Genomic DNA, 13233 nt, shown 5'->3' with positions numbered 1-13233 from the left:
TCCCACCCCGTTAAGTCATTACTGGGTGCCAGGCTGGGCTTCCTGTGCTATATAGCTGCTTCCCACTAGCTATCTAGTTTATACATGGTAGTGTGTATATGTCTAGTGCTACTTTCTCAGTTCATCCTTCCCTCTCCTTCCCCCGCTGTGTCCACAAGTCCATTTTATATGTCTGAGTCTCCATTCCTTCCCTACAAAGGTTCAGCAGTACCATTTTTCTAGATTCCATATATATGCATATACTGGAAGCAACCTAGATGTCCATCAACATATGAATGGATAAAGATGTGGTTCATATATACAATGGAATATCAGTCAGAAAGAGAAAAGATACTTTTAATGACTCTATGCTATGTGTTATTTGTCCAGGGTGTATGCTGAGGAGGGTGTGGTCGTGGTGGAGAGTTACTGGAGAAGAGGTTGTAAAGTAACATCATTTGGGGGTTTTGAAGGAAAAGTATATATACACACACACATTCACACTCTTAGCGTTTACTTGACATGATTGCCTTTGTGCAGAAACTGAGGCCTATAGATCTGTGCCCTCACAAAGGGCATTGTTATGGTGAAAGTGAAAGTGACATGATACTGTTTATAATGATAAACAGCTTGGTCAGCTTCTAAACCAGGAAGCTGAAGACCCCATAGGCCCAAGCATGCAGGTCCAGACACTGAATCTTCATCACAGGCAAGTTTACAAATATTATGAGTTAGAGTGCTTCCTACATGTGCACTCTGGCATCAAGAGATGGTCACAGAAAGAAGAAAAGAAAGCAACTGGTCACTTTTTGTGTACATTTTTAGTTAGTATTTTTGGTTTCTCTGGTGGCCCAGTGGTAAAGAATCTGCCTGCAATGCAGGAGACCCAGGATTGATTCCTGGGTCAGGAAGAACCTCTGGAGAAGGGAGTAGTTACCTACTCTAGTATTCTTGCCTGGAAAATTCCATGGGCAGAGGAAACTGGAGGGCTACAGTCCATGAGGTTGCAAAGAGTTAGACTCTATCATTTTGTCAGACTAACACTTTCACTTTTTATTCCCCCACTATTGCATTGAGCCTAGAAGAGGAGAAAACTAACACTCACTGGATACATACTGTCTGCCACATGCCCTGCTAAACATGTTTGCTTTCGCTCAGTTGACTTTGTGAGAACCCTACAAAGTGGATATTATCCTTTAATTTTTACATACAGAGAAGTCAAGTAATAGGTAGAGATGGAACTGAAACTCTTTCATGCCAGCTTTAGAATCTGTGCTCTTTCCATAATCCTTTGCAGCCTTAGAAGTTTTTGATGTTTAGTTTTTGTAGGTAATATCAATATTTTACATTTTTATGGGATTCTCTTCTATGTCCTCATATGGTAAGAATTTCAGAAACATTGTTATTTTCTTCCAAATTACTAAAAAAAACACAGGAGTTTATAATTTCTTGCCAAAAACATTGCAGTAAACTGCTAACTGGTTTATGGGCTTCTGGTGCCTTCTGTCTTCAGTTCACCCTGGCAATTCCACAGAATTATGCATTTGCTTTTCCCTTGTCAGAGCCACTGTCATAACTTCTACTCATCTTTCAACACCTGCCTTAAAAATGTTTTCTCATGGGCAAGTCTATCTGCCTCCCAGTGGTGGAGTAACTCTTGAGTGCTTGCTTCTTGGTTCTCCTTTAGTGTTTTTCCATGATTTTAATGCAGTGCTTACCTTAACATAGTCTAAGACTTTACCTGTCTGATATCACTCAGACTGTGAGGTCCTCAAAGGAAAGTGGATATTGCAATTATTATTTGAGAAATTACAGAGGTGGAATGAAACATGAATTCATAAAAAAAGACTTCCTTTTGCACAGGACTCACATAAGTTGATTTTAATAAGGATAGGACTGGGGTATCATGTTTGATAGTCACAGTTATTAGTTAAATGATCTTGTAAAGTTATTCAATCTTTATACATTTATTCTTATTAGTAATCATAGTACACCTAAGGGTTATTGTGAGGGTTAGAATACATTGGTTGATGTAAGTTGCTGGTATAGGAGAGAGACAGAGAGCTAATGTTCAGTAAATGGCCTTTACTATGAAAAATAAAATGTATTACAAACTTTAAAAACAATAGATAAAACATTTATAATTTACATATAGAATAAAAATAAAAATAGCTCTATACTCACCATGTTTCTAGGACCCCTTCCCAGTACCGTCTCCTTATCTCTTTTCCCAAAGATACCTGCTAAGATGAATTTTGCATTTGTTCATTTCCTGCTTTTCTTTATGATTTTAGCACGTGGCACTATATAGCTAAACAGTTTCTTACTTAACTTTACATATTTTGGACATTATATAAATAGAAATAACATTGTGTGTATTTTCTTTTTTTACAATTCGCTTCTTCCTTCTCAGTGTTATATTTGGGAAATTTATGCATGAGGGTCCGTACAGAATTAGTTCATTTGTTTTTACTCCTGTGTAGTCTTTCATTGTATGACTATTCTGTGGTTTATTTTATTCCTTCATTGATTTATTATCCTGACAAAGGAAATTTAGGCTGTTTCCAGTGAGAGTTTTTATTTTTGCAATCATGATTATATATGTGTCCAGGTCTATGTTTGTAGAAACAGGGTATATTATGGTATGTGAATTATGGGGTTTTGATATATATACTTATTCAGCTTTGCTAGATATTTCCTTATTGTTCTCCTACCAGCAGTGTTTAAACATTCCTGCTTTGCAACAATTTTTCTGATGCTTGATATTATCCAGCTTTTAAATTTGTGCCAACTGTGTGGCTGTAGAATGGTATCTCATTGTGATTTTTATTTGCATTTCCCTATTTTTTTAAAATGATCTCCTATGTGTTTTTAAATGTTTACTAGCACTGTTTCTCCTTCTGTGAATGAACTATTCACGTATTTTGTCCATTTTTTGTAGTCTTGTTGGTCTTTTGTTAATAATTGAAATATCCAAAAACAAATGTGGATTTGTCTATGTTTTGCAATTTTTTGCCCACTTTTTTGCAGTCTATGCTCTATCAGTTTTTGCTACATGTATTTTGAATCTGTTATTATGTAAATAGATATTTACAGTTATAAATCCTCTGGATAGATTGGCCCCCTTTTATATAGGAAAATGTCTTTCCTTATACTTGCTAATGTTCTTGCTCTGAAATCTACAGAGTTATTCATATAGCTACTCTGGTTTTCTTTGATTAGTGTTAACATGGTACCTCTTTTCCATTATGTCACTTTTAAGCTTCTTTATCTTTATATTTAAAAAGGGTTTCTTTTAGGTACTATATAGCTGAGTCTGGTGTTTTTACCATTCTGATAATCTCTGCCGTTCAACTGGGTCATTTAGACTCATTTACATTTAATGATATTGATATAGTTAGGTTTAAATCTACCATTGTGCTATTTGTTTTCTCTTTGTTCCATCTGTCTTTATTCTCTTTCCCCTCTTTTTCTTTTTCAGATTAATTATTTTAAAAATAATTCTATTATATATTCTTTTGGCTTATTAGCTATAAGTCTTATATTAATTTATTAGCTGTAACTCTTACTTTTTCTTCATTAAGGCTTTTTCTCTAAATACCACTTAAGCTAGATATCAATGTTTTGATTTTTTTGTTACTTAGTTTTTAATATTTTCTGGTGACCACTATTATGCCTTCATTACTCCCAAACTATTCAGATGTTCCTTTTCAGATTTCTGAAAGAATGAACTAATATACTGTAGTTCAATCATTCTAACATGATTGATCAGGGATTTCCATCTGTATTTCTCCAATCCTTTGGAATTTATGGTCACTTTATTTATGAACCAATTTGTGCTCAACTTTCATAATGTTTCTGTCTGCATGAAAAGAATGTATATTTTTAAAATTGAAGCATTTATTATCATGCAATGTCAAATATATCAGTCAGATCAAGCTTGTTAATACCTGCTCTCCTTACTTTCTCTTGTTTCAATTGCTGAGAGAGGTTTTAGTGTCAAAGTTATTCTAGGCACATAAAATGAGTTGAGGAATTTTTTCTTATTTTTTTTGAATAATTCCTGTGTGTGGAGATTTTTGGTTTTATTTTTTAAATGTTTGATAAAACTTGGGTAATTAAAATCTTTCATTATGGAGGTGGATTTGTCAACTTTACATTTCAGTTGTATCAATTTTTGCTTCACATATTTTGAAACTAGATTCTTAGATGCATGCAACAGTGTTGTCACTATGTGGTGACCCATGTTATCTCAAGTAATGCTGTTTTTCCCTCCTTGAAATCCTCTGGTTTTGTTTTTTTAGGGGAAGGAGGAATCTCTCCCTCTATATTTTGACTTTCTATTTTTAACATGGTCTTAGGTGTATTGGTAAACAGTGCATCCCAGGATTTAAAAAAAAAAAAAAATACAGTCTGTCGGTCTTTGTCTTTTATCTGGGGAATTTAGTCCATTGACATATTGTTATAAGTGATCATTTATATCTTGTCATGCCACTTAACTTTATGCTTTTTTCCCTTATCACTTCTATGTATTTTAAAAAATTGTTTTCTTGCCCCCCCCCTTTTAAATTTATTTAGTTTTTCCTATTTAGCATGATGATTAAGAGCATGGGCTCTGGAATTCATCTCTCAGCTTTAGTACAAACTGAAATGGGCAAGTTAATTAACCTCTTCATTTCTCAGTTTCCTTTCCTGAAAATGAGGCTAATAATGGCAGTTACTTAATAATATTGTTGTGAAGAGTTAATATATATAAACTGATTAGAGTAGAGCCTGGCACAGACTTGCAATAGATGTGTTGGACTCATCTTTAAAACTATAAATTACATTTTTTCCTAAAGTGCTTAGCTTAGAAATTTTAATTTGAATACAAAATACAACAAAGTAAAATGTTAAGGTCCCCTTCTAAATAGTATAAAAACCTGAGAACACTTTAACTCTGATTTCTTACCTTGTTGCTTTCATATATATATATGTATATATATGTGTATATATGTAGATATATGTATATACATATATGTATATGTATATAGATATATGTATGGTGGTGGTTTAGTCGCTAAGTTGTGTCCGACTCTTGCAACCCCATGGACGGCCAGGCTCCTCTGTCCATGGGGTTTTCCAGGCAAGAATACTAGAGTGGGTTGCCATTTCCTTCTCCAATACATATCTACACATAGATATATTTATAGTTTTTGGTCCAGGATTTTAATTCTATCTAGTTAGTCTTTTTAATTCTCATAAAACAGACATTTTGTTATTGTTCTGCATGTTAACAGCTTGTTTAGATTATCCACATAATCTATATTTAATATATCCATATTTAATAGTATATTTGCAATGCCATTTTTCTTATGTTTAATAGTACTTAAATTCATTTTCAAGCTAATCAAAGTTAATAAAATAAAATAATTTAAAGAGTCAAAACAAAACTGTTTTAGAAACTATCGACTCCCTGTTCTCTTCCATGTACTTCTTTAGAGGAAACCTCTTTTAATTCTGTTGGTTAATCCTTTTGGCATTGACTTCTGTGTCTTAAATGGCATGCTTATATTCCTAGGTTTTGAGTTTTTTGCCTGTTGTAGGTGTAATCTATTGAATTCTCCCTGTGAAAGATGATTTACCCATTTGTCCACCTTCTCTCCCTCTCCCTTCTCAATTTCACCACCTCTCCTCCCCACCAGCCCCCACCACACACAATTCCAGTACTGTGGAGAATGGGAATCATTGCTGAGCTGGTACAAAGTTTCACTTCGGCACAATAAAGGGAGTTCTGGAGATGGATGTTAATGATTATACAACGATGTGCATGCACTCTGTGTCACTGAACTGTACTCCTTAAACATAGTTAGGGTGGCAAGCTTTATATTATGTGTATTTGACCCCAGTTAAAAATATTGTCAGAGAGTATATGGAAATGTTTACAGATTAAATGAAAAAGCATGGGTGGGATAGATATGAAACAAGATTTGCAAAAGGTGGGAAACTGTGAAGCCCCATGTACATGCGTGAGACTTTGATGTACAATTCTGCCTACTTTTGTGCATGTTGGCAATTCAGTAGGAAATATTTTAAAATTTGAGGAATATCAAAGTAAATATTCTAGTAGATTAATACTCTTAAAGAAGTATTTCCCGTAGCCTATGACATGCGCAAATTGTCCAGTTACTCCTGGAATTTGCTGCACAGCTACATCATTCTGGAGATTTATCCTGCTGAATTTTTCATTTCCTGGATCCTAGATCTTTCTCTTTCTTGGTTAACATCATTGTTTTGGAGAAATTTATCCTCCAGTAATATCCAATGAGAGAGAAAATTTTTCCAATATCCTGTGAGAGCTTATATGTCTGCTAAAATCTTTCTCCATTCTCACTCTTAATTAATGGAGAGATGAGTTGTGGTTACATATGTGCTCATGTGCAGTCACTCAACTGAGGAGTAATTTCTCTCCCACAGGCCAGTTGTTTTGTTGTCTCTTTCTTAGGCAGAACTTGTTTCTTGTTTATTCTGGCCAAGTGTGTGGAGTCTTTGCATCACCAGACTTGTGTGAACATCTTATCATCAGTTTCCCATCTTTGGTGAGCTTTAGAATTGTTTTACTCCCTTGTCCCACAGACCATTAAAATGGAAGCTCACAACATCTGGGCTTCTCAGATGCTCTGAAGACAAAATCCTGCATCACTACTCATTTATGCTTCAGAATTTCTCTTACTTTGATTTTGTGTTGCCTAACATCTTGCAAGATGGATGGCACATTTAACAATACAATGCCAAATTTTCCATATTCTATCAGGCACTTGTTGTTTGAAGGAGAGCTCAATATGTAATCTGCCTGCAAACAGTAGTCTTGTTCCTCATAAAGAATGGTCAGAACTTTTAAAGAGTAGGCATAATCACATCTTGAGAAAATGCCTGATGAAGAAATGAATTATTAATATCATTCATTCAGGAAAATTTACTTTCAAGTACTAGTGAGTGGGCTTCCCAGGTGGTTCAGTGGTAAAGAATCCACCTGCCAATGCAGGAGATATGACTTTGATCCTTGGGTCGGGAAGGTCCCCTGGAGTAGAAAATGGCAACCCACTCTAATATTCTTGCCTGGAAAATTCCATGGACACAGGAACCTAGTGAGCTATGGTCCATGGGGTAACAAAGAGTTGGACATGACTGAGTGACATATGAATACTGGCTACTATATATATATATATATTTTTTTTTTTCTTTTTAATTTATTTTTTAATTGAAGGATAATTGCTTTACAGAATTTTGTTGTTTTCTGTCAAACCTCAGCATGAATCAGCCATAGGTATACATATATCCCCTCCTGTTTGAATCTTCCTCCCATTTCCCTCCCCATCCCACCCCTCTAGATTGATACAGTGCCCCTGTTTGAGTTTCCTGAGCCATACAGCAAATTCCTGTTGGTGATCTATTTTACATATGGTAATGTAAGTTTCCATGTTACTCTTTCCATACATCTCACCCTCTCCTCTCCTCTCCCCATGTCCTTAAGTCTGTTCTCTATGTCTGTTTCTCCATTGCAGTCCTGTAAAGAAATTCTTCAGTACCATTTTTCTAGATTCAGTGTATATGCATTAGAATACAATGCTTATCTTTCTATTTCTAACTCCTTTCACTCTGTATAATAGGTTCTAGGTTCATCCACCTCATCAGAACTACTCAAATGCATTCCTTTTTATGGCTGAGTAATATTTCATTGTGTACATGTACCACAACTTCTTTATCGATTCATCTGTCTATGGACATCTAGGTTGCTTCCATGTTCTGGCTATTGTAAATAGTGCTGCAGTGAACAATTGGACACGTGTATCTTTTTTAGTTTTGGTTTCCCCGAGGGTATATGCCTAGGAGTGGGATTGTTGGGTCATATGGTGGTTTTATTCCTAGTTTTTTACGGAGTCTCCACACCATCTTCCAAGGGGCTGTATCAGTTTACATTCCCACCAACAGTGCAAGAGTGTTCCCTTTTCTCCACACCCTCTCCAGCATTTATTGTTTATAGACTTTTTGATGATGGCCATTCTGACTGGTGTGAGGTGATATCTCATTGTAGTTTTGATTTGCATTTCTTTAATAATGAGCGATGTTGAGCATCTTTTAATGTGTATTGTTAGCCATCTGTGTGTCTTTGTTGGAGAAATGTCCGTTTAGGTCTTTTTCCCAATTTTTGATTGAGTTGTTAGTTTTTCTGACATTGAGTTGTATGAGCTGCTTGTATATTTTGGAAATTAATCCTTTGTCAGTTGTTTCATTTGCTATTATTTTCTCCCATTTTGATGGTTGTCTTTTCCCCTTGCTTGTAGTTTCCTTTGCTGTGCAAAAGCTTTTAAGTTTAATCAGGCCCCATTTGTCTACTTCAGTTTTTATTTCCATTACTCTTTGGAGGTGGGTCATAGAGGATCTTGCTCTGATTTATGTCATTGAGTGTTCTGCATATGTTTTCCTCTAAGAGTTTTATAGTTTCTGGTCTTACATTTAGTAATCCATTTTGAGTTTATCTTTGTGTATGATGTTAGGAAGTGTTCTAATTTCATTCTTTTACATATAGTTGTCCAGTTTCCCCAGCACCATTTATTGAAGAGGCTGCCTTTCCCCCATTGTATATTTTGCCTCCTTTGTCAAAAATAAGGTACCCATAGGTGCATGGGTTTATTTCTGGGCTTTCTATCTTGTTCCATTGGTCTATAGTTCTGTTTTTGTGCCAGTACCATACTGTCTTGATGACTGTAGTATACTCTGAAGTCAGGAAGGTTGATTCCTCCAGCTCCTTTCTTCTTTCTCAAGACTGCTTTGGCTATTTTGGGTCTTTTGTGTTTCCATATGAATTGTGAATTTTTTTGTTCTAGTTCTGTGAAAAATGCCATTGGTAATCTGATAGGGATCACATTGAATCTGTAGATTGCATTTGGTAGTATAGTCATTTTCACAGTATTGATTCTTCCTACCCAGGAACATGGAATATCTCTTCATCTGTTTATGTTGTCTTTGATTTCTTTCATCAGTGTCTTATAATTTTCTGTGTACAGTTCTTTTGTCTCCTTAGGTAAGCTTATTCCTAGATATTTAATTCTTTTTGTTGCAATGATGAATGGAAAGTGAAAGAAAGTGAAGTCACTCAGTCATGTCTGACTCTTTGTGACTGCAAGGACTGTAGCCTACCAGGCTCCTCCGTCCATGGAATTTTCTAGGCAAGAGTACTGGAGTGGGTTGCCATTTTCTTCACCAGGGGATCTTCTGGATCCGGGGATTGAACCTGGGTCTCCCGCATTGCAGGCAGATGCATGGTGAATGGAATTGATTCCTTAATTTCTCTTTATGATTTTTCATTGTTAGTATACTATATATATTTTCAAAAGGCCACTATATATATTTTCTTTTATCAAAATTTCAACTATAATGGTTAATTTTTGATTCATGTGCTGGTTCTCATAGAAACAATGTTGCTTATACATGTTTCATCTAATATACACCTAGAATAAACTACTCCACATAAGTGAATTTTCTTGCTGACATTGGTGTATTGAAATTGTCAAACTTATTGTAAGCACTTAAGAAGGACTGTCTTCCAAAATGCATGTCAAGTTATTCATTTCTAATGCTTCATATATTGAGTAGCTGGGCATAAGTTGACTCATCAGTCAGGCTTTATTACTAAGAGCAGTGTGGTCCAGTGGAAGGACTTGAACTTCAGTATCAGACAAATCTGGAAACACATCTTGGGTTCTGTGCATGCCAAGTTGCTTCAGTCATGTCTGACTCTTTGCAACCCTGTGGCCTGTAGCCTGCCAGGCTCCTCTGTCTATGGGATTCTCCAGGCGAGAATACTGGAGTGGATTGTCATGCCCTCCTCTAGGAGATCTTCCCAACCTAGGGATCAAACCTGCATTTCCTGTGGCTACTGCGTTGCAGGTGGATTCTTTATTGCTGAGCCACCAGAGAAGTCCCCATATCTTGGTTCTACTACTTAATGAAAAGTGTTGTCTTAGGTAAGTACTTATTGGTGATATGTGAGGCCAGCTTGTACTGGCTCACCAGTGCCCACTGTTAAATTTTCATTAATTTTACAAGCTGATTCTTTTTAATTTAATTAATTAAATTAAATTAAATTAAATTTATTTGGCTGCATGAGGTCTTAGTTACAGCGCATAGGATTTTTGTTGCAGCATATGGGTTCTTTACTGCAGTGTTTGGGCTTTTCTGCGGTGGCTCTGGGCCTCTAGAATACACAGGCTAAGCAGTTGCAGTGCTCAGGTTTAGTTGCCCTGCGGCATGTGGAATCTTATTTCCCTGACCAAGGATTGAACCCATGTCCCTTACGTTGAAAGGTGGATTCTTAACCACTGGACAACCAGGAAAATCCCTTATGAGCTGATTCTTAAATATATAGCCAGTATTAAAGATTCAATTACATAAACATAAATAAATAATTTATATTAAAAACAAAGCTAATAAATATTCAAATCCTTATCTCCTAATTATTTTAACACATTTTATTATTAGCTATGCCCTTGAGGCTACTTGTACCTGTATAGAAGAAATACTGTCTAATGATATGTCATTGTTCATCTTGCAACTCTGCCTTCAGTGCTATCCTATGGGGGTGAAATTGGTCATGTGTAATTATTTACACCACAGAAATTGGCAAGTGCTACAAGTCAGCATTTGGTTTACTGTTTTGTTGGTTCCCTGGACTCAAGAAAGTGACAGATAAAATATAAATAATGCAGAGTAAATGAATGTGTCATATGCCTATAATGGTTACATTGTGAGTAGGACAAAAAAAATATTCTTCCAGTGTTTGAAAACTATTACCAGTTTAGCAAGAAAATTGCTCACGTCACTGATAAACAAGTGAAATTCTGATGTATTATTGTTTTCCTTTCACTGTACCCATTAATTTAAGCAGATACCAGTCAACAGTCACATGAGAACTACTCACATTTGTCAGGTTGTATATTGTAGATTGGCTCCCCATATAAGAGTCTGGCAAAAATCTAAACAAGTATTCTATGAGAATCAATTGACTATAAGGAATATACAGTAAAGAGCATTGCATATTGTTATTTGGAAATTGTGTATTATACGTCCTTTATCCCAATATACCTCTATACCAATATAATTTATAATAAATATGTATACATAATGGTATATACATTTTTTAATATACAACCAGTTGTTAATATTTACCAGCACACAACTGCCTAAACTCTCTGAGATTAAGCTTCTTCATTTATTGTAAATCAATTATTCAAACTATGAATACCATGCTTGACTGAAGTTGTATTTTAGTATTCATACCTATTTCATTCTAAAATTGAATATCAGTATTCTTTTTCTTTTTCCCTCTAAACCCCATGTATAGAAATAACTTGAGAGCCATTGGGATGTATAAAACTTTTTGCCTCTATATGATATGGCTCCAAAGTATAATAATTTGTTATATTCATAATTTCTTTGTATAGATCTTTAATACCCTGCCTTGATATCAACTGTCATTTTTGCTATTGTCAGAGCTCCTTCTTTTAGCAGTCTTCCTGTGTCCCCACGGTTCTCTCCTATAAATTATAGCTCATGTTGTCTTTTTGTTGGTCTGGAGACTATGTCTAATCCTATCAGAATTGTGCACAAAATATGAGAAAGTTAGTGCTAAATGTAGACCTAAAAAACTTTCCTATAATTGTTTTAGTCTCTTTACTCTAGCTGTGACTTCCTTTCTTGCGTGAAAGTCATTTTGAACTATTTTAGGTATATAAAAATGGTTGTGGATAATGTAATCAACAGCCTGTTAGATACCTGTTAGCCAGCTTAAGGAGTGAAACATAAGAGATGCCAAGGGCCCTCAGGCTCCTGCTTGTTTCCATTTCCCTCCCTTTTCTACCCAAAGGCAGCCACCAGCTTGAGCTGATCATCTCCAGGCATGCTGTTGTGTGTTTACCTCATATGTATATGTTCACGAAATCCATCTTTGGTTTTATATATTTTGTATAAAACATGATGCAGTACTGTATATAATCTTTTAAAAATTAATAACCTTTATGTTTTAGAGCAATTTTAGAGTGACAGAAAAATTGAGCACAAAGTACAGAATTCTCATGTATCCCATTCCCCCAATTTCCCCTACCTGGCATTAGTGTGGGTCGTTGGTTCCAAATGATGGGTGAATATTGATACATTATTATTCAATGAAGTTCACAGTGTGTGGGTTTTGACAAATGTATAATGTCATGTATTCACTATTATAGTGTCATACAGAATATAGTCCACCCTTGAACAACATGGGGTTAGGGGAACAGACCCACTGCCCAGAGGAAAAGGCAGGTACAATTTTCGTAGTTTCACTGCCATAAAAATCTCCTGTGCTGCATGTATTCATTCCTGTATATGTATTTCAAATCTTGATTTTTTTCTTTAGCTTAACATTATAGTTTTGAGGGTGTCTTAGCCCATTTGGACTGTTCTAACAAAAGACCGTGAACTAGGGGGTTTGTAAGCAACGAACGTTTATTCCTCACGGTTCTGGATGCTGTAAGTTGGGGTGAGGGTGCCAGCATGGCCAGGTGAAGACCCTCTTCCTCATCACAGGCTTCTTGTATCCTCACGGGGCAGAAGGAGGTAGGGAGCGCTGTGGGGCCTCCTTTTAGAAGCAGCAATCTCATTCATGAACGCTCCACTCTCCTGACTTAAGCTCCTCCCCAAATCATCACATTGGGTGTTAGGATTTCCACCTCTGAATTTGGGGGGACACAAACAGTCAGAGCAGAGCAGAGGGTTGCCTATGCTCTGATTCATTCACTGTAACAACTTATTTGTGTTTCCCCTCTGTGAATATACCTAAAGTTAATTATCTGTTCTGTTGGTAGGACATAGGTTGTTTCCAGGATTTTGCTGTGACAGAAAACCCTTCCTCAATAATCTCATATAATCTTTTTGTGAAAATATATGAGCATACTTTCAGGGTATGCCCTTAGAAGTGGAATTAAAGAGTCATGAGATTTTAAAAAATCAATCGTTTGTACCGTAAAATGGATTCTAACTTCCATTTTAGACAAAATTTCTGTGTGAAGAGATATTTCAAATCTAATGTAATTTTTGCTTTCTGTCCCTCTAATGTGTGATGTTCTCTCTTACCTCTGGGCTTATTCTGTTCTTAGCTCCTCTTTTTTTTCTATTTTCTCTCACCCCTACCTCCTAGCATTTCACTTTGATGAGTCAACATCTCCTCTAGATTTCAGT

The 13233-nt window shown here is 35.8% G+C and overlaps 1 protein-coding gene across 1 annotated transcript in view; it reads left to right on the top strand.

The window, feature by feature from the left end:
- Positions 1-13233, top strand: part of LOC122422197 (cytosolic beta-glucosidase) — a 121236-nt gene that overhangs the window by 31987 nt on the left and 76016 nt on the right. The gene's annotated exons all lie outside the window — the stretch shown is intronic.

This window comes from Cervus canadensis, chromosome 19 (assembly GCF_019320065.1).
Source record: "Cervus canadensis isolate Bull #8, Minnesota chromosome 19, ASM1932006v1, whole genome shotgun sequence".
Taxonomy (NCBI): Eukaryota; Metazoa; Chordata; class Mammalia; order Artiodactyla; family Cervidae; genus Cervus; species Cervus canadensis.
The sequence above is the reverse complement of the archived record's forward strand: the minus strand, read 5'-3'. Positions and strand labels throughout refer to the sequence as shown.